Raw genomic sequence first — 22,592 nt, 5'->3', positions numbered from 1 at the left:
AAGACAGTACCATTGCTCTGTTGAGACTAATGAGAAAGTTAAGACAAAGCAGGAACGGAACAAGGGTACAGGAACATGATGTGCTTAAAGTGTGCTGAAATTGTCCTTCAGTCTGTGTCAAGACTGCTCGGCTTTCTAGTTCTCCACTCTGCACAGTGGAGAGGAAAAGGATGGAATGGGCTTTGAGATCTGACTTTTCTGGATGACAGCTGAAACACATTAACAGCGCAGTAATCCAAGTAAAGGATTTGAGGAAGAACTCGGTTTAAGTAATGCTAAAGCAGCCTGGCTGTTTCAGACAAAATGGAGTAATGAAGTTTTACTGTTATTTGGGTTTCTTCCTGGATTTACTCAGACTCATTTACAGAGTAACCGACAAACTATAATTCTAATAACTGCGCCGTTTCCTGCTACCTCGGGCTACTCTCCACAGGGCAGCTCTAGGAACACGCAAAACGCATTTTATGCTGGACCAAAGCCAAGTCCGAAACAATGCTAGATTTGAAAGTCTCCTGAATAAACTGGCTCTGTTCCTCACCCTTTGTTTTGTGTGGGTGGTGGCTTAAGCTACCAACAAAAGCACCGTCACTGGGGCACAGCGGGCTGAGCGGTGCTGGTACTTCCTTGCGAGTTAACCTCCCTTCCACTGAGCGTGGCTGTGCCTGAGCCATCCGACACTCAGCTTCTCTGCTTCGGTTAAGGGAGTCGTATCTCCTGGCTATTGTGTCAAACCATTTACATAGTGATACGTTTCTAAAGATTGAAAGTAATGGGAAACCATTTTGGAACATAGGATTGGGAAGTGATATCCAGGCCCACTTCTGATACTCCTTAAACCCATCTCACATTGACAATGCTGTATCTTGATTTTCTAAATGAGGGTAGTGCCATAGTCATGTAGCACACGACTATGGGGAGGGCAGGCTGCTCCATCCAGCAAGCTAATGCCAAATGGTGACTTTGGGGGAGGAATTTCTCTGAATATAGGGAAAGTTTCAGAAATAATTTGGGTTTGTATTGCAATATATGACTGCAGAGCAGTTCAATGGGTCCTGGTGGTGTGATTCTGGAGGTAGGAGGAGCTCTGTTACTCAAGACTTCACTGGTAATCTGGTTTGAATTAACAGTCATACCTCGCTGTTTCTTACTCAGAAAGACTTCTCAGTCTTCTATCACAGAACCCTCCTTGGGACATGACTTTAGGTGGGAGGAGTGAGGAATCTCGCTGTTTTGTTTCCCAGCAGGGAAGACTGTTACCACTGGTAACGTTTTCCTCCCTCTCCATGCCTTTGTATGGAGGCACAGGAGATTTTATCGCTTGCTTCTGTTACTACCAAACTGTAGAATAAGGCACTTGATTTGCATTTCATATACTATTTTTACAATGTATGAAGAATAACATTTGTGTTGAGCTGTTAAATATTGACAATAGTCCCACCCTATCTATCAAATACTGACAGCTGACCAAGCAAAGGAGTAAAAATTGTTTGGAAATTTGGATCTTCTTGAAGCCTTTAAATATATTTCTAGAACTTGGAGGCTTTCCCAGTTCACACAGCTACTCTAACAGCTAGAAATAGTTTCTCCCTTCCCTATGCCAAGAACTCAATTAAGAAATATATAGCAGAAGGGAGGTGCTTCTAAGAGAGTTGAATTCTTTTAACAGTTCTTAACAGAGAAGAAAAACAACAAAAAAAAATCTTTTTCTGAAAACAATCAACATCAGTGAAAAGTCAGCCTGAATCAAAGCCCTGAATTTGAAACTTCAGGGGCTTTGCAATAGAGATGGTGGGGCTGAACAACAGTTGTGAACATCAAAAATTCCAGCTCCTTCCTGACTGTGCCTTTGTTTGGCAATGTTCTCTCCAAGACCTCGGCTCAGCTTTTGGGTGGAGTACTCACTTGGTACATTGTCAGTGCAAACAACACTGAACTTGTTTGAACGCAGTGCCAACTCCTACTAAGAGTGACTGCCTAAACCCATGGATCTATAACAGTTAGTACTGCTCTTTGAGAGCATCATTTTTCATGAGAACAGCAATTCCCTGCAATTCAGCTACCATTAGCAAGAATAAATTTTGACTGAGTACTGCAAAAATAACAACACTGTACACAGATCATCATCTTCCCTAACTATAGCTCACCAGAAGATACTAAGTATATTATTCTAGTGGAAAAAACTCAGTGAATCAAGTGCTCTTGTCTTTCATTAGTGGTATCCATACATGCAGCACATTTCAGTTTGCTGATAGTGTACATCCTCTTTTAAAAAGTAAATAGCTTTCTTCAGGCTATCAAAAAGGAGGAGACTTAGGCTGTAAACTTATATAAATCCAAAAAGGCTAGAAAACAGTCATCATTTGCTTCTTAGAAATAAAGGTAAATGGATAAGGCAGAAAACCTAGATTGTAGTCTTGTTCTGCCACTGACTTACTGCATAAATGAATTTACACTCAGCCTCCAGAACGCATTTAGTCTCAGTTGTGATGGGAATACATCAAAGGAAACACGTTTCTAACAATCATAAAGATACTCACCCAGATAAACCTGAGAATCTCTTAAAAAAAAACCCTCAGAATAAACATTCATTCAGCTTTTTTTGCCATAGGTGTCTCTTCTGATAAACTAGATCATTAATTATTGTATTCACATGCAGCCACAGACATCAAGAAGCCAGATCTACTGTATTTCCATGTATAAAACCAGAAATTTAATGCACAGTTCCACATTACTTGGAAGATAAAATCTGTTTTATAGCAAATAGACTAGCACAGAGAAGACCAAAACCTGTCCCTGCCTGTTTCAAACAATGAGATAGTTTTAGTTCCAGACAAGCTATTTCCTAATATTATCTAAACTATAGCTCATAAACTTTTATGGACTCAACCTCCAAATAGAGTAGGAAAACAACAGATCTAAGTATCTTCACTAACAATAATCCCAGTTCAGAGCCACAAGATTACCGATTATAGTGAAGGTAGCTTATTTTACCCAGATCTAATAGTAGTTTATTCCTCCTTTTTATTTAAAAATCACAGTAAGGAAGCAGAATTTGTCATGTACAGATCAAATGCCTCGTCACACAGGATTTACAGATGGTGTCCCCAGTCAATATATGCAATGGTGCTCACATGACAAGTCTTCTCAGTATAGCTGCTCACCTGGGTAAGACCTGGCATGTCTTTTGCACAGGATATTAAAGTGTAAATAACAGGACATAAGGAATATTAACTACGGATGCAGGAGAGTGCTGAGTTTGGGAATTTGCATTTAAATACCACTACAGTTTGGTAATACTTTTAAATAACATTACTGTATTTTAATCTTATTAAAGAGTAGCATGAGAGGCTCCTCTCAACACTGGCTTCTCCTCTTCCTGCCTAGCAGTGCCTTTTTAACATTTCCATTTTACCAAAATTCAAGGAATGTCCAGTGCTGTATTAACTGAAGGCACATGCAGGTCCACAGATGTGATAAGAAATCCCAAATCAAATAAAGAATATACGCCAACATTTTGGTAACTACTGTCTTGGGTAAGGTTATGCACTGACTTAGACCTCTGCAATAAAAAAAACCCAACCAATAACAAATAAATAACGTTTTACTATGCAATAAAGAATTTAAATTTATAGAGGATGTAAAACAGCAAATCTTTCTTCCAATGCAAATTGCTTTGAAGTATCAAACAATGGTAGACATTTCAGAATCACTGAGTTATGATCCCCCATCATGTAAGAACATGCTTGCTCTCTTCAAGTCATAAAATAACCACTGGCTCCTCATTATGTGCATTACCAGTTCAGATCTGTGCTCTGGCCTCAGGCCTGCTGAAAACCATGCTATAAACCAAACCTTCTATTAAAACTTAGTCAGGAGAATAAGGTACAGGTCAGTTTGGTCTAAGTATTATTTGATGACGGAAAGACCCTCATAACTATGTGGACTTTATAGCTCTAGTTATTTTTCAACTGTAATCTGTAAATGTTTATCCAGTGTTCCTATGATGTCCTTTGATCTCTTACATTTTTATGTTTAAAAACACAGATAACATTCCTGTATCCATATTAGACAAATAAGTAGGAGACAAAACAGTGGTTTGAACTTCTGTTTGTATTTTCTCTTAGTATTTATCAACACCAAAGCAGTCCTTCATTGGTTGCCAACGCAAAGAAATTCAAATACCCATGCTGATCTGGTGTATTTAATAGAAGACAGACCTATGCTATATAAATGAGATTCATGATCAGTTGTTTGTGGCTGGTTTGTTGATTTTTTTTTTTTTTTTTAAAGATGTTCACTGTTGTATGACTATCACACCGAAGCCTCCAAATATTGAATGGAATTTTTAAAGAAGAAAAAAAATTGAGAAATATGTCTAAATAAACAAAGCAGAGGTTGTTTTCTGGTGGGAAATTTCTTAATGTTGTGAAACAAACATTCATAAGAAAACTCAGCACAAGAAAACCAGACTTTAAACACACAAAAGACAGTGGTGAAAATCTCCAGGTCAGAGGGCAACAAGCAAAGTGTGGTCAGGAAGGTGGTGGGATAACAAGTGCCAGGGGGTCCCCACTCTCCAGAGTCTAAGAGCCCGTCAGTTATCTCACAGCCCAGTGCAGCCAGCACAGCAAGGGCAGGGAGCCACAGTGACCCCGAGCAGCATGGAAGGACACACCAAGCCACACTTCACAGTCACAAGAGCCATCCCACACGTCACCAGGTGCCGGATCACAGGCACCCTGCCACAACCCCTGCACAACACTCCTGGTGCTCTATGCGTCCCGGTTGGATGCTTTGCTTTAGCACGCGAGAGTGAAAGGCGTTTATTGCACAGGCACCTGATATCGCAGGGCTCAGGCTAAGCATCGAGGCACTTTGCATGCCACAGTGTAGTTAGGGCACTGTAGGAGGAACAACAACATGGCTTTAAAAGCTCAGCTTCAGAAACAAAAACAGTCATGTTATTATAAACATGCAAGAAAGAGGAGTGTATTCATCCCCTCATATCACATCTGTGCCCTGCAGGCAATGTTCTGAGACAAGTCTGTGAAACTTGTACTTGCAGCTATCTCAGACAGCTCCACCTATAACTGTCTCAGCTCTGGCTCTCCCAGGGCCTGACCTGATGCCAGAAATGTGTACGTGATCCCCTAACGCTCCTATGCAACACTAGCTGTGTTTGACTAGCAAACCTTTACAAACATGCCATACAGGAAAACAAGGTAAACATGAAGTTGGACTCAGGAGTTTTATTTGCATCTGTTACGTTCATTTGCATACACTGCAGATAAGCACAGGGATCTAAACATGCTGACACTCCTGAATCTCTCAGGGAAGGATTGCGCTGCTGCTCAGTCCTGAGGGAGCTCTAATCCAGCCCTGCATCCAGGCAGTTTGTGATACTTCTGCACTGAAGATGCTGCTGTGACTTCAGCCCACAGACTGAGCTGATTAAATGTTAACCAAGGATTTTGTACATGTTTTACAGCCAAAACTGAACTCCATGCTACTGTGGTCGCTGCATTACCTCCATCAGTTGCCATATTGCTGGATGCTTTTGTTGCAGCCTGTCCATCCTGTTGGCCACTCTCCTCTAGCATCAGCATTTTCTAAACCTCCAAGTTCCTAACTCATAACATGCCCTAGCCCCAGGTTCCCTGTTCCAGGGCCCATTCCTAATCCTGCTGCTTTGAGGAACAGAAAGGGCCAGCTGCAGAGCTCAGCCAGACATCCTTTGTTAAGGGAGCATGAGAGGCAGGAACCACAAGGCTGGTCTATCAATAGCTGAACCATAGCTGGCTGGCCAAACCCAGCAGGTGGAATTCAAACCCACAAGCATCCTTTATGCATTACACACATTTTACTAGATCACAGGATATGTTGGCTAACTGGCTAAAAGATGTATTTGCATACACAGTTAATTTTCTTAGCACATGTTTTTTTCTGCTTTTGGAGTGTGCCTGTCTTATGAGCAATCTATACAAATTTTTGGGCTGTGCTACAGGTCCCTAGATTCAGAAGCCTGTCAATGTTAACATTGTGTAGCATCACACAGCACTACGCAGAGTACTTCAGGGATCTGCGGTGGCTGACAATTCCTCCACTGGTTATCACAAAGTTCTTACTCTTCAGTGATGCCAAAGTCTACTGTAACGACTGTTGCAGAATTATGCAAAGGTACAAGAAGCGGCTGGTGAAGACACACCAGAAAAGCCTCATTTGGAGGAACACAGCAATTTTTGCTTCACTGCTGCTGATGGCTCCAAGCAGGAACAGTGGTATTACCAGTCTCTAGAGACCTGTGCTCATGAACTTTTGCATAATGCATTAGATCTGCATAGACTTCAACAAGAAACCTCTCTCCACCCTCCTACAGAGGGGTCCCTATTTGAGTGAGCTATGACAGTACTGAAGGGGACAACTTTTGTTATCAGAAAACTAGCTATCTTGGTTAGCTACTTCAGGTACCTGACAACTGCTTGGCAGTACTGGCAGGTCAACTGCTCTAGCTGTGGCAGAGATGTGTTATGAGTGCTGTTTACCTCTAAATTGTCAGCACCAGTGATGTACATGGAAACAAACACCCACCTCTCAGGGAATGGCTTTTCATATGAAAATGGAATTAGTGATGACTGCTACATGTCCCTTTGAAGGAAGGAACAAGAAACTGCTTTCTCTGCAGAGTTTTGGAGATGCATGGAGATCCCTGTGCACACTGTCATGTTAAGAGTTTCACAGAGCCGTGCCTGAACAGTGAGGGGCCACTGAGAAATGTAGCCATTGCAGAACTGAGGTTGTGCTCTTGCTGGTTCAGTCTAGTTTGGTTGAGCTTGCTGCTGAAATTGCAGTTGCTTGTTCTAACCTGCCTCCAGCAAGTCCATGTCTGTGCCACTATCCATGCACCCAACCCTTCCCCCTTTCCTTGGGAGCTACAACACCCAAGCGCTTCTCTTCCGCTGTTTCTCCTTTCTGCTTGCTCAGGCTCAGTGTCCTCACTTCACCTTTTCATATATGGGAGAGCACAGCCCTTGCCAGGCCCCTCCCTCCCACCATCCTGCACACAAAAGAAAAGGCACCACCATGCCTCCATTTCTTGCAGGAAAATATATATCAAATAGACTCTGGGAAAAAGCTGTTGGATGCCAGTGTCACAAGTGCTGTCTGCACAGCACAGCCTCCTCAGTGTCTGCAAAGACATACAGACTCCTGTGAAGAGGGCAAGTCACCAAGTAATTTGCTTTCCAGTTGAAATTTATAACTAGAAAGTGCCACCCCACACTATGTGGGTTCAGGGGTGCTATGGAAATTAAGTGACATATAACCCGTGTTTGAAACGGTGAGTGTTATGCCTAACTGCTGATGGATGCCCAGTACCACACATCACAATATCTCTCCCTCTTCCACAACCTTAAAGGTGAGTTTATTCCTTAAGTCTACTGCAAAAAAAGGAAGAGTTCATATGTACAAGTTACTTAGTGCAGGATGAGTTTTGTGCATTGGATTGAGCATGAATGGATTGATTTGCCCAATAAAAATATCAGTTCATATATTTCTCCTCATGTTTCTTAGTCTCAGCAGAGAGAGTACGAGTTTACAGCTAGATGGAGGAATGCCTTTAAAAAATGTACTCTGAGTACTTCATTAAAGATTTTTGGCATAGCTGAGGTTTCCTGTGTCCCGAGCACTGAACGAACAAGTACCTAAGCAAACAGCGGTGCTTTAGTAAAGCCACAACTTTATACAAAGGAAAAACTTGAGAATAATATGGCCTAGCAAGAAGTTAAGTGGTAGGGGAGACTGCTGAGTGGGTTTGGCTTGTTTGTTAACCTGCAAGTGATGTATATGGCTTTGCTGATAAACAGGTGGGTGGAAAAATATCAGGTTTTCCTCATTTGCAGTTTCTGCAGAAAAGTTGACAGACTCACCAAGCAGACAGCCCTAAATGATACATTATTTTTTGTACCCCAACTGAAAGCACTTATGCAAAAGATCTGGTTCTCCCCAGGGGCAGTTAACTTACAGCTATGCACTGGAGACCTCCACAAGTTCTACACACAAACATTTAAGCACTGTGATTTATTACTTGCAGATAGCTTCAGCATGTTAATGATCATATATCTTGTGTTCTGAGAGCAGCCGAAGAGCTGTTCCCAGTATGACAAAATGTACAACTGACTTTATGCAGCCAGATTTACCTACTTAAGGCCATTACTTTGTATTTAGACCCGTCAGTCTCGCAGAGTTCACTGGCACATGGCACTGAGCCTGGTGGCAAGGACATTGAATACCTTGAGCAAAGCAGAGACAGTACTCTGACCAGGGGGATATTCAAGGCTCAGATGAGGGGAAGAGGGGGAACAACTGATGAGACAGTGACAGACTTGTTTTTCTGAGCTGAGCAATACACAGGGCTTTAGAACAAGCTTCCAAAAAAAACCCAAATCAGCAACAGATATGAGTGCAACTGAAAAGAGGACAAAATGACACAGACTTACGACAGGCAGAAAGCATCCAGTAACCTGATCTCTTCCCTCTGTGAGGACATTTTTTTCCTTTCTTTTAAACTAGGGAAACATAGTAGATCCAGCCTATCTGTATTTTTGGTATTATACTTCCTAACTGATGGGGAATTAACTCGGCTGAAGGCAATACTGAATAGTACAAGAATTACTAGGTAAGGAGCTGGCTGACATGAAGAGTTTTACAGTCAGATACCACACTCTCCCTCCCTCATATCTGCTGGTTTCCTGCTCCCGTCAATTCCTTGGTTGGGCTGCTGGGCAAGGACCAATCTGGCTTCTCCCTCACCCACAAGAAACTCATATGATCAACCAAACATGGTACAGTGGCAACAACTTGTCAAGTAACTGAGCGCCGAGTTGCCTGACTACATCCTCTGAAATGAATGGTTTCCTTCAGGTTTGGGCATCTGCCTAGGTACCTGGTCACTTAATCAAAATAATTTCTAATCAAATCGTCACTTCCCCATGTCACCAGCACCTGCCTCAGTACATGTTGGAACTTTATTAGAACTGCTCTACATTTTATCCTTACACATTCTTTTTTTCTGAGCTAAGATTGTTTGATTTAGAAGACTCCAGAAGAAAATCTGGATGGATTTATCCCACCACGCAAATCCTGACCCAGCTGCAGATACTCTAGAGAAGCCAAGAAAAGACTAATTCTAGCATGAGCTAACAAGCATGCCATGATCCTATCAGGCATCAGGAAGAGTACCCATTCTCACCATTCCTCTTAGGGTGTGTTTGGGAAAACTCCCTTACAACACTCTCAGCTTTGTAACTAACCACAAAAAGACCCTTCAAAATAATTTATAATGAAAAAATCCAACCCAACAAATAAAATATGCAGTAAACAAACAAATGAAATCCTGCATCTGTAGCACTGTGTTTATACAAAATTGTTTTCCAAGAACAAGGCAGAAATTAGAGCTCTGCAACGAGTGATTTGTTTGTGTGGGTTTTTTTTCTTTTCATTCCAAATTCAGATGACTTTCATTTTTCAATGCTTAAAATGGAAATCTTAAGATTTCATTTGAAAAACATGAACACGCTGGAGTTTTTGAAACCAAACTCTATCAGGAATACATTCACATAGAGCTAGATGAGATCACTACGGTGAGTACTGAAAAGAGGGGCACTAAGCCACAAATCACTTTCAACAGACCAGATGCTGACTTCCGCCCAATAGTAGAAGAACTGCTTACAGCAGGACTGAAGACTATCCCAAGAAAGGTGAAACTGATTTCCCAAAATAGCTCAGAAGCCAGGTTATAGTGCCCCTACAAGAGGTTGAGTAACCAGTCTCCCTTGTTTGCTGATTAAGTTTTCACACTTCAGATATGTCTAAAACTGTCAAGTTTTCTCTTGTTGTGATTCAACAGCAGCAGGCGTGTAAAAGTCTTAAAACATCAATGCAGACAAACTACTAGTGTTAGCCAAAGACAGTTCCTACTTTAACTACACAGCCTTCCTCCTTTAAGATGCCTTTCACTGGAATCAGTATCTTTCTAGCTCAAAAGTAGTAATCAACAAATACAGACTACAAGAGTATCACTAACTTACTGTTTTCTTTTACAGAGCACTTAAGATTGAAAAGGCACAGGAGAATGACCACTGAATTCAGTACTGACACAGCGATGGACCTTAGATATCTGAAATGTGTTTGACTCCACTTTACCTTGCCTTTTCCTGCAGGAAGATTGACTTGACTGGGAAAAATAATCAAAGATAACATTATCTGGCTCAGCAAATGTCTTTAACAGTGTTTTCCTGTAAGTCATAAAGTTGCACATATAAAGTGCCATGGATTTTTTTTTTTTCCCCCTAGCCTCCAATCAGTTTACTATTCCAAAGAACAGTAGTTGCAATTTTCTTACTGACTTTGAAGTGGACTCAAAATCTGAACTGCCCATCCAGAGCTTTTCATAAGCATCTTCCTGCAAGCTCACTGTACCTCAAGTGCTAAGACTGAGACCTACTCATTTAACAGTGGTCTAATACATTTGGAGTCAGGAATCAAATTGTTTGATTACTACCCAAGGAAAACACAATTTTTCTTCATCACTAGCTCACAGTCATACATGGACTTCACTGCTCCCTGGCACGTGGTCCTGGCAAAACAAGCAGTAACTGCCACACAGATCATAGAAAGTGTGGAGAAGGCCATTGAGAGAAGAAAATGGGTACATTGCCACCTTTGAAGGACAAATGGAGGGGAAGGAACAGATCTCACCAAGTGAGAAGAGTAATTTAGAACAATTTGTAAAGGATGGGGTGGGAGCGGCAGCAAAGCATGCTGGTAATACAGGGACAGGGGAAGGTGTTCAGAGGAGGAGTTACAGGAATGAGCATTATTTTATCATATACACGAGTAAAGTAGAGACTGTAATAGTTACCATTGAAATTCTTTCTTGCAGATGGTATTTCCTTCTGGCCTGATGAATTCAGCAATGGCAGCTTAAGCAAACTGTGATCTTTGCTTTTCAGCTGGTCTCAGTAATGAAGCGAAAGAATTGCAATGAACAGCATTAGCTACACATAAACATATTGATTTTTCAGTCTTAGGCACTGACAACAAGATATTCCAGACCTGCAATTCAGGCTGGGGTATATAGTTATGCTAAGTATTCTCACTGCAAAACTGTGTGTGCTTTGTAATATGCCCACTCTGTTCCCTCGCTTGCCTGCTTCTGTACAATAAACAGCAGATCATGGTCTTAGCCCATGATTCTTTGTGTTGAGGTGTTTTACAGTTCTCTCCCAGGCCACTATGGAAGAACTAGCCTGTCCTTTGGAAAGCATGTTGAAGGGGAACCAACATTTGAATTATTTTTGCCTGCTTACTCACAGCAAAACAATCAGGCTGCACCAAACTTCCAAGTTTACAGTTCCAGCTGAATGCTAATTTTAAAGCATTTCCATAGGCATGTTGAAGCTGAAGATCTGGATAACATAGTCAGCCAATGATACAAAGTACAATTTGTAAAAACAAACATCCTGCCCTTGTGAGCAGAAGGAAATGACACTGATAGCTCATCAGCAAGAATCACTCTCAAGTTTTGTTGATGTTAGTTATGAACCAATCAGCCATTGCTTACAAAGTCTCATCCTGATCACTGAATACTCCTTCTGGACACAACAGGCTCTAGTACCATAGATCTGCGTGCACATTTTTGTGGTAGAAAGTCCTATTCTACTATTGTTAAAGGTCTTCAGATCTTGTTGACAGATTTGGAGCTGAACAGCTTATACAGGAATAAGGTGGGTTTTTTGCTCAGTTGCCTTGTTTAAGTGTGCATCACTTTCAGTAATGACAGTAATGAACAGTCAATTGCTTCTTTAATTGCTCCTTTACCCATTGGACCCTTCAATCTTGATGATTTATGTGCTATAGTTCATCAGTAGTCCAAATGCTGAAGTAGTTTGTCACACACAGAAAACGTCAGTGACATTTCTTTCTTCAGAAAGAAACACAGTGTGGGATTTAGGCAGTCTCTAGGCATTTCCAATTGTTCTGAATATTTCTCATAAACCATATAATTACCAAATCAAAATCATCATAATCAAACTTCTCATTTGTTATTTCTTGCAAAACTAGAAAAAAATAATCTCTTCTATAAGTGTTCTGCATTCTTCTCTTGTTTAGAAATGTCAGGGTGTAAACAGAAAACAAAGTAGTAGCTTGTTTCCAGTTTTGCTTCCCAGAGGGCACTGAACAAGTGGCCTCTTACATACTAGACACAGGAGAAAGTGATGCAAGTAATTAAAATGCCAGTTTTATTATTTTCAGACTTCTCACATACAGAACATTCTTCAACATTAGCAAAGTTAACACACATTTATTGTAAAAATAAAATCCTTCTGAGAATCTAAAATGCCTTGATGAATTTCCTCCATCTCTCTAGGACCAAAGACGTCCAATATTTCTATACAATACTATGCAAGCTAATCTTCCCCCAAAAAGGCCTTCCACTTGCCAAGTTTTTTGTTTTTCCCCGTTCCTTAAAAAATAAACAAAAGCTTGTTTTGAAAGAAATACAAGAGGAATCAAAGGAGTTACGTTGAGCCAAAAGTCCTCTTTTCTCCACCCTCACTGTACTTATCTGGAAAGCATCTGACAAACAAATCCATTGATTATTTAGAAAAGCCTTTTATCCGTCCTCACAGGCTTAAGAAGGAAAGCAGATAGCATACACATTCCATGGACTAATTGTACGTTCCCTTTATATTATTGCCATTTTGAAAACGTAAGAGTACAGCATAACATCTACCATGCTCAAAAGAAAACCACCACAATTGCCATAGTAATACCAGAAAGCACCATTCTTCCCTAATATAGAGGATAACAAGTCCCACTCTCTCAAACGATCACTTCCTATTGCAGATTTTTAGTGTTTTCTTTCTGGGTGATTTTTTTTTTTTTTTTGAGAAAAGTGTTTTCATGCTATTTAATTTTGATGATGAGATTATAATACTGGCACACCAAAATCACAGATCAGTACACTGCACTCTACATGAGGAGCTGGTTAACACTAAGTAATCCAAATAAACACAGATAAAGAGCAGCCTCTAAATTCTGCCTCCATATTCCAAGTCATGTAAGACCAGGCAACACACTCTCCTTAACTGGAATTATAAAGTATACATCCCTCTTCTGGTACTTAAATTGAAATCACGTAAGACACGGTGAGAGAAGGGAATTATGAGCTGCACTGCCTTTTATGCACATTCCTGTGAATTCCATTATTACATTAGGTAATCAAAACAGCACTATGTAAATTTGAACACACATAATTGAAGAAATGCAAATATTTATATAACAGTTGAAGTGTGAAACATTTAGGATGATTCTTTCCTAGCAAAGATTAATTTTCAAATAGCTGAGCATTGTAAAGTTGGAAGTTGGCTGTTTATTAGAATTCGAGCATTCAGCAGACCTCTGGGGACCTAATTCCTTTCTGTGCTTACAGGTACCCTCAAGAATCAAATTCTCCTCAGAGTGATAACTTAACCCTAAACCAGCATAAAATGCCTAATTACTATCTTTATATAATAAAATCTCAATTTTCTGTTTTTAGTTTTCCTAGTGCTTGGCTTCCTGCAATGATAAATAAAAGTAGTCCAATGCTATCTCCCACATAAAGTGGCCACAGTATTGCTGTCTCACTCCTTCCTCAAATAAGTAAGATGTACATGCAAGATATAAAAAAATTTAAAAAATCAATCTTTTAAAAAACCCTACCATATTGTATGAACCATTGCAATATATTCTTTGGCAGATGCATAGTCTCAAAAGCTTTCAAAATGTGTTAAAGACATTAAAACAGGTTTGTAAATGACTCAGTCTTTGAGGAGAGCTCTTGGGAATGCTTTCTTGGCTGTCTTACAACCCAGAACCGAGAAGAGATGGGGAGGAAGAATTAGTCTGTTTTTTTTTTTTTTTTTGCAGGTAGTTTCATGTTTTTAGCAATATTAAACTGGATTTCACAGGACATCATTGCTGTCTTTCAGATTTCACATGCCTTGGAAACTTACGCAGCTCAGCTGTACAGCATGCAATATACTTCATGAAGAGGAAAGAGTCACATTACTAAAAAGTAGGAAGAAATCCCCTAGATATGAGCCACTGAATTTCTAGGATGATACTTTCAGCTGGAAAGCAAAATAAAAGCTCTCATTTATCCACATTTCTACTTCAGATCTGTAATAATGGCTAAAAATTTTTTTTTTGAAGGGTCTATTTTGGAATGCAGTGCAGATCTGTGGAAGCCACCACGCTAATGATGTTACACCATGTTTGGCAGTCCTCACTCTTGCCACATGCTCCTTCCAGCTGCAATTCCATTTTAGCCATTCCAATGAGCTCTCTTTAATGGACTATCAGAGCCTAAGGACACTGATCTTAACAGCTACCATCAGTTTAAAACAGAAGCAATTACAAGTAAAAAAATCATTTCCTTTTCCTGAATGGACGACTCTTCTCTCCCCAGAGACAGCAGTTACTTGAGACTGAGCAAGTTACCATTCTACCACCATGCTATTACTTCTGAATTTCTAATTGACTGTCACGCACCAGGGAGAAGTCTCTCTGCCTCCCCAGCAATCTGGTTTATACGTAGAAGGGTGCAACAGGTTCTCTGTCTTGTTCTTTTGTTTGCTTTGTTTGATTTCCTTCTACTCAGTACACGCTTCTCCTCATCTTTGCATTAAATTTTTATTAGAGCCTAACTTCAAAAGGACAACAGTCATGCTACCAGATAAACCCCTAGACATATTTTAAAAAGTTCTTTCCCCTAGCCAATAGATGACAAGCAGCTCTCAAAATTTCTCTGTGCAGCGCTAGATATTCTTCTGTCACTAAATTTTTGTCTAGCTTAGTTAACCTGTGTCCTAGTTTTAGCTGGGACAGAGTTTTTAACAGCCAGAAGAGCTCCGTGTTTTGGTTTTACTCAGAGGCTCACTCTGAGAAGAATGTTGATAGCAAGCTGATTGTGGTTGGAAGTGAAACTCCAAGGACTTTTCAGTGTGCCGGAGTGCAGAAACACGGCAGGATAAGGGGGAAGCACAGCTGGGACAAGGGCGACACGATTCCCCTTGTGATTTGTGGTGGAACTTAAGATTGAGGGCCAAACTGGCCAATTAGTATTCCATATCATGCAGCGTCATGCCCAGTATAAAAGCGAGGGTCAGACGGGAAGAAGGGCTTTTGCGCTTTGGCTCTTTTTGCGCTTGCTGCGCTGTTGCTCTGCTGTTTTTCTTTCCTTTCTCTCTCCCTCTCTGCCCCTCTCTATTTCGGGGCCTCGCGTTCGTCCGGGATTGCAGCTTCGGGACGAGACGGGCTTCGCATACGAGGGGGTGGTGAGCACCTACACTGTATTAAGTCATCTGTATTAAATCATTCTTATCTCAACCCATGGGTTTCCCGTTTATCCTTTAATTCTCTCCCTCATTCCTGGGGGTGTGGGAGGGGGAGTGACCGGCTGTGTGTTGGGGGGGGTGTTTCAACCTAACCCACGACAACCTGAAGAACCCAAATCTCACTGTGTAAAAGTAACCTTTCAGTAGAATAAAAGCAAGATTTATAGGATTTAGATTGAGCTAACATATAGGAATATTACATCTGCCAATTCTTACTCATTCTTTATTAGTCTTATCTACTTTTTAATAATTATTATAGCATCCCACTTCTCTCATGAATCATTGTATAATGTGTTTCATTGATGATTTAAAAATTTTTATTGTTTCAGCCACTTAATTCTGTCTCAGACTGGGGGACAGCAGACATTCCACTATACATACACACCAGTAAAATCAAGTCATTCCATTTGTTTTCTATAGAACTCTTCCAGAATTTCTAGTTTTAAGCTACAAAGGTGATCTGACAGCATGCTTTAATTTTCCTTCAATAAATAAAGAAAATATGAAACTGTTTTGAAAAAATACACTCCTCCTATGTTATGTCTTCAGCTATATGTGCGCACATAACTATCTCCTTATTTCTGTGGTCAGGCTGTCATTCCAGACTCAGTGGCACAGTCATGAATTAATGCAGACAGGCACAAAGAACAAGCACAGGCTTACTGCAAGCTTCATTTAATGCAAAGCAATGAAAGCGATGGAGGTGACTGTGCTTAGAAGTTGTTTCACACTGTCATGAGCACAGGAGAAACGAAATTTAGCTGCTCAGGTGATGAAAAGCACAGCCACAAGGCTAACTTGCTAACAAAGCAGCAGGTGCATTTAGGTTAATTATATCCTGCCTTCAACAACATAAAAGGAAAGCTAAGCCTCAGTTTTAAGATGCTGAATGTCCTGAAATGACATGCTCAGATCGCATGCTGACTGCTTAGCACCTATATACATGCCTGACACCTCAGAAGGCTTCTGCTCTGCCTTTCCCTTTGCAGCACTGGCTAAGGTTCCATTTATAAAGTGAGTTAGAATCTTCTGAACAAAGATATTTAATATTATTAATTTAGAAGAAAAGCAAGCAAGCATTAGCAGCATTAGTCAGTCTAGAACACAGATCACAGCCTCATGAGACAGAACTTTTCTAGTCTTTTGCTAAAGGCTTCCATCAAAAGGAAAAATTAAGCCTGGATTTTTCTATTTAACTTTTTTTTTCTTCCTTTTTAAGTTTGCATTCCTCAGAAGAAACACAAGCCAAAACATCCATTCTACTTAGGTTTGCTATATGTGCATTCATCTGCAGGAGCTATGTAACTGATTACTACTTGTGTTAGTTTTATTAGAGATCACTATACCTTATACATTGCAGCACTTTATACAACTCAACATTTCATAAAGAACTGAAACCTCTCCTCCCTCTTCCTGGTTCACACAGTCCAAATTCTCTATTTCAGAATGTTGCTGTAGGTCCTAAGCCTGCTTTGACTCTGTTGATATTAACCCACAAAGCTGAAAGTATTAATGGCTAAGGTTACAAAAAACCCAATTCTCATAATTCTCACCCAGATAGGATCTTGAGGTTAGACTAAAGTTTATGACTATTACACCATATATACTACTACCATTTTGTCAAATATAATTTCCTATTAATATCTGGTTATTTTTAGGAAAGACATTCACAAATAAAATGGGTTAAACCAAGCGTTGTTCTTTTCATACCTTCCACTAACTAAGATCTTGTTCTATACCCAAAAAAACAAACTCCTGAAGTTTTACCCATTTCTGGAAGAAAAGCGCTCTTGCTCTCGTTATCCAAGTATCATCTTAATTTATAACTGGACATCAGTTTTGTTACAAAAGACAATGCTTAATTCATGAGGTGGAAAGCAGAAGGAGAAGAAATATTTTACCTACACCAAGAAAACTAGAACTGAAAATAAAAATCAAAAATACACAGAGCATTAAGAGCTTACAAAACAGGGAGAGAGTATAAAAAAAAAAAATCAATAGTCATTGCCCTTAGAGTAATTGTCTACTTGGGGCTCCCCCTCAGACCAAACTGGAACAGCATGCAGCCTTGCCAGCTGAGGACAACACCCCTCCATGACTTACCAGTGAGCAAGCAGCAGTGAGAACCTGGCAGCTCTCCACATCTCCCGAGGCCTGGGCTTGCCATGTCTTCTGCCTCCCTTCCAGCTCTGCCCACAGGACTGCTACCTGGTCATGCTTACAGGTGAAGTGCAGAGTCCTGCCTAATAACAGGTTCATGCTGCAGCAGGGAGCCTGGTTTGGAACCTGCCAGGTCCATGCTCCTGCAGCAGCAGCCAGCTCAAGCAAGCCAGCTGCTGAACAGCATGCTGTCTGCATTTGCTCGTGGCATTGCCCCCTCTCCCACATGTCAGTGTTGACTGTCTGCCAAGTGGAAGAGGATATCTGTGACCCTTGGATGTCATCATCCTGGAGAAGCAGCAGTAAGACTGAATCTAGATATGTTCTAAAGTGAAATTGCTTTTACTAACACATACAGCCCTAAAATGAAGTGTCCAGTTTGTCGAAGCAGCATTATAGATAGCTTGTGCCTAAAAACCAGTTCTTACATACCAATCATATCACAAATCCATCCTCTTGTATTATTTGGGGTCTACTTGTGTCTTCCAGATCTGAAGCCTCACAGATCTTGGCATGCCTGAAGTTACCTCTTCTTAAGCAAGAGTCTTCTTCCTGTTTACTTACCTCTTGTAAGTAAACTTACCCTTACCTGTATTCCCTTCGATAAAAGCTGCTGGCAAGCTAGATATGCAAAAGTTAAGTGAGAAGTAAGGCATGCCCTTAAAATTCCTGCACACTTGCTAACAGCATGATGAGACAGTGAGTCAGTTCATACCGCTAGAAGGTTCCAGGAAAAGCAATCACCTATATACTCCTATGCAAATACTAACAGCACATCACTTAACCATAATCTGTCAAGCAAGCCAACCTCTTAGATCTTTCATTTTTCCACTGGAAGAACCTTTAATCAAAATTAGCCTCCAGATAGCACTGCCAGTGGTACAACTATGCATACACACATTAGATAATCAAATGAAGCCTCTTCGGCAGTCTACACTGACAGGCTACGATGACTGGCCTGCTTTTATTGACAAATCCTAAAACCTAATGCTCCTGCAATCTTAACTCCTCCTTTTGGATCCTCTAAATTACTGACTGCTGCTCCCTGTACATTGGGATTTGTGTTGGTAGAGAAAGTGCAAGGATAACTGGTTTAACAGAAAAGGACAAACACATAAGCATTGAGTCAGATCTCCTCAGACATCTGCAGAGGAACCTAGGAAGAGCAGGGCCCAACCCCAGGCTGCCTACTGTATCTTTCTGATCATGTAGAAGCTCTATCCACATGAATCAAAAGCACTTAACAGATCATAAATGCAATATTTACAGGAAAACCTATGAAATGATAGACAGACATGTCACCCAATGCACCTAGTGAAAAATAGCAAATTTAAAATACACTTGTTTTTATTTCCAGTGACACTACTGTCTTTGTAAACTCAAAGGAGCATCACAAGCCAAGACAATACTCAAACTGAACACTAAGATCAGGATTCAGCTGCCTACGCACAGTATTCCTAGTGTCATTTACTCTGCACACCGTCCCACTGTGCCTCTTACCACCACGCTGGAAGGATGTTGTCTCAAGTCCTGCCTCACAACCTCCATCCACCCTGTGTCTCAGTCACCTAAGGGCATTTCAAACAGAACCGTAACTCATTAACCCAAACACACAGCTCCCTTTCCTCATCCCTCTCCCCAGAGATGAGTGTCCTCTTTTCTAAAAGCTACAGAAGCTCCGGCAAATCAAGGAGAGGGGGGAAATTAGCTCATGATTGACCTAATCAGTGTTCTGAAATAAAGCATATCTATTTATAGGCATAAGGAATTCATGGGTAGTAAGCTCTTTCTCAGGTACGGAATGAGCTTGGGAACATACTAGAATTCCAGAATTTGGAAGCAATACTGGTTTGTGAGCTTGGGTCCATGCCTCAGCGCAGGTTTCAGTCACTTTCATGTATTATAGTGCTCAATTCTGCACGTTTGTTACAAATCATGTCCAGTCCGGATACTTTTCCATATAAAATATCGTCTACTCCAACTAGTTTTCAGTAAACAGCAAACGTAAGTTGTTTCTTGACGTCGGAAAAGGTTAAATAACTAAAAGAAGCAGCAAGACCAGCATTCCTAAGTCTGAAAACCTCATACTTCAAACAGAGGTATCGTTACTGATTGCCATGACATTATAGTTGCATGACCTGGCAGGAATAACATGCAGTTCCCAGGACAAACTGAGGTGCTGCAAGAAAATTATTGTAGACTGCATTCTTTCCTTTGAAGCTGAAAACAGAAAAAACAGTCAAAATAGACACAGGCTCCCAACATACAGCAGGCTACATGCAAGTCAAGAGCCCTGTTTAACAATTTAAAAAAAAAAATTAAAAAAAATCACAGAAGTTACAACAAAATCCTGAAGTTCCACTGTAGTTATAAATCTGGAATTTAACCTGGGATTTGAGAGATGTAGAGACATTTTCTCCAGCACAGGAAATGTCCTTTCTCAGCAAGATTCTGAATTTTTATTTAGCAAATTTCATAATTATTGCAATGCCCAAAAACTTGTGGTAAACAGTCCACTTATACTGTCTGCAGCTTTGGGATCATCTTTATTGACACAGGATTTGTTATACGGGTTTTGGAGAGCAATTTTGCAGTCCAGTGGCCTATACAGTTGAACTGGTTAGTTCTGCACTGTTACCTGTAACTGCAAGGCTGACCTGATCAGGTGCTCACTTTCAATCCAGTGTGTTAAGTTTCCTCTTAAAAGGAAAGAGCAGGAATCTTAATTTGTGTTACCAGCAGTGATACACACAAAATGCTACAGCTAACAATATTACAGTGTATCTAGTGATACTACAAGATACCACAAGTGTGAGTTCTTTTCCTATTGCAAATATGCCCACAGAAGTGCAACTCAGAAAAAAAAAAAAGAAAATTACTGGGTTTTTTCTATGTTGTCATTCTGACAGGCTGTCTTTCAGGATCTCAATCTGTAGCCCATGGGCTTTTCTTTCACACAGAGAAGTTTGTCACATTCAATATCAGGTTTGCTTCCAAGAAACAATGTAAAAAACTTATCCAGAAAGCTAGGAAGAGATTCCTATATTTGTTGATATATTTTGCTCAGTCATCTCTGCTTATAGAAGGATTAGGTCTCAGAAAGAGACAAATTAAGATTCATTGCATCCAACCACCTCAGACCCTCACATGCTTCCTCCATGCTTTGAAACTCAGTTCAGTCTCATCTACATTGGCACCCTCCACAGGGATATCCCTCCCACAGCTCCAACACATCGCAGAGATTTGCATTCCTGCTGAGTGACTATGTTTAATTTTGAAAGTGTACATTCAGTCTAATGAAGAGAAAATGAAACTGGGTGCCTAGACTGATATGATAAGCACCACTGAAGGCACAACTGCAGGCAAACAGTAAGCATATTGTTTGCTTATTTCCTGCAACAGGTTTTATCCACTGAGACATGCCTTGAAATTGGAGGATAGGCAAAAAACTTAATGAGGGAGAAGCGAAGAGAAGGAAAACAAAGACAGCCCTCTTTAACCATCATGTTTGCCACTCTCCAGACTACTCCTGTTTAAGCTTCCCTTGAGATGTTATTAGCAGACGTTACATGGAAGTACACCATATAGGTGTATAAACACTTGTCCACACCCATACAGTCCTGATGGACTAACAGGATTATTACTTGGTCTAGTTCACTCAGTGATGGGATCATCCAGTACCTCTTACTCCTCCAGACCTTCCAGCATGGCTTTTCCTGACAATTCTCCTTTATTTAGTCTTAAATGGTGAAATTCAACTGTTTACAGTGTATTAGACAACCATGCAAAGGTATTGCATCCTCTCTGGAGAAGTCTTTGGAAAGAAGAAACAGAAACAACTACTCCCCTCCTGCACACCCTTGCCAGTCCTGGGGTTTACACAATGTAGCAGGAATTGGACTGTATGAAATACATTTAGCGGTAGTCAGAGGAATCATATTCTGCCTGGTCCTTGTCAGAGAATGTTTACTGTTACAGGTAACAGTGCAGAACTAACCAGTTCAACTGTATAGGCCACTGGACTGCAAAATTGCTCTCCAACAATTGCTCTCTGGTAAACATTCTCTCTCATATTCAACCCTTGGTTATATTAGCTACCAAATCAACCTCCGCAGCTGGGTGGGAATTAGCTTCCTGAACCTTTTCTGGAAGCTTATAATAAATACAGTTTTTTGGGGAAAAAGACAAGATGCTTTATACTTGGCTATCGTTAATGCCAGACACATCCAAAAAGGCAAATAAGTTTAGTCTAGCAAAGCAGAGGATTACATTCTTTATTACAAAATAGGAAACAAAAAGTTATCAAAACAAAATAACAAGAAAGACACAGAACATACTTGAAACAGCTCAATTCTCCCATCTGTCTCAAGACTTTTCTGAGTCATGTCCCAGGAACAGATACGAGAGAAGATGTAATGTAGTTGTACCAAATCCAGAGTCTCAACATTATTGTGGAACTAGAAATTAGCTCTGCTGAGGTCACTCAGAGCTGATGCTGCCACTCTCTTCACTTCATGCGACATCTGTTTTCTTCCCAAATTAGACAACAACATTTTCTCTGCCTGGGTGATTTTTTGAGTTTACAGTCTGTCTTTATACATTCTTTTAGTTTAGGTGATTTTCAAGAGCATTAACATTCTTCAAGGCTTATATAGCACTTTAAGTCACATCTCACATGCAACACTACTGTATCTGCTCTTTAACTGAACACATTTTAGTATGTCATTATATCTTCAGAGAGGTCACTATACAACATTAATCATACAGATGATACACTTGGTTGTGAATGTGTGTTCCCTCCCCTAACATTTAAAGGAAGGAGCCTTCAGTTAAGGTGTGTTCCCCTTTCCTCTATGGATGGTTGATGTTGGAAGGCATCTCGAGGTCATCTGGTCCAATCCCTCTGCTCAAGCAGGGCCATCTTTTCTGCTCTGGAGGGAGAGCAGAAACATGTCCGTCTTTGGAGTTTTCAAGACTCTGCTACAGCTGATC

This window comes from Tauraco erythrolophus, chromosome 17, assembly GCF_009769465.1.
Source record: "Tauraco erythrolophus isolate bTauEry1 chromosome 17, bTauEry1.pri, whole genome shotgun sequence".
Lineage (NCBI taxonomy): Eukaryota > Metazoa > Chordata > Aves > Musophagiformes > Musophagidae > Tauraco > Tauraco erythrolophus.
This window is presented reverse-complemented; position numbering follows the sequence as displayed.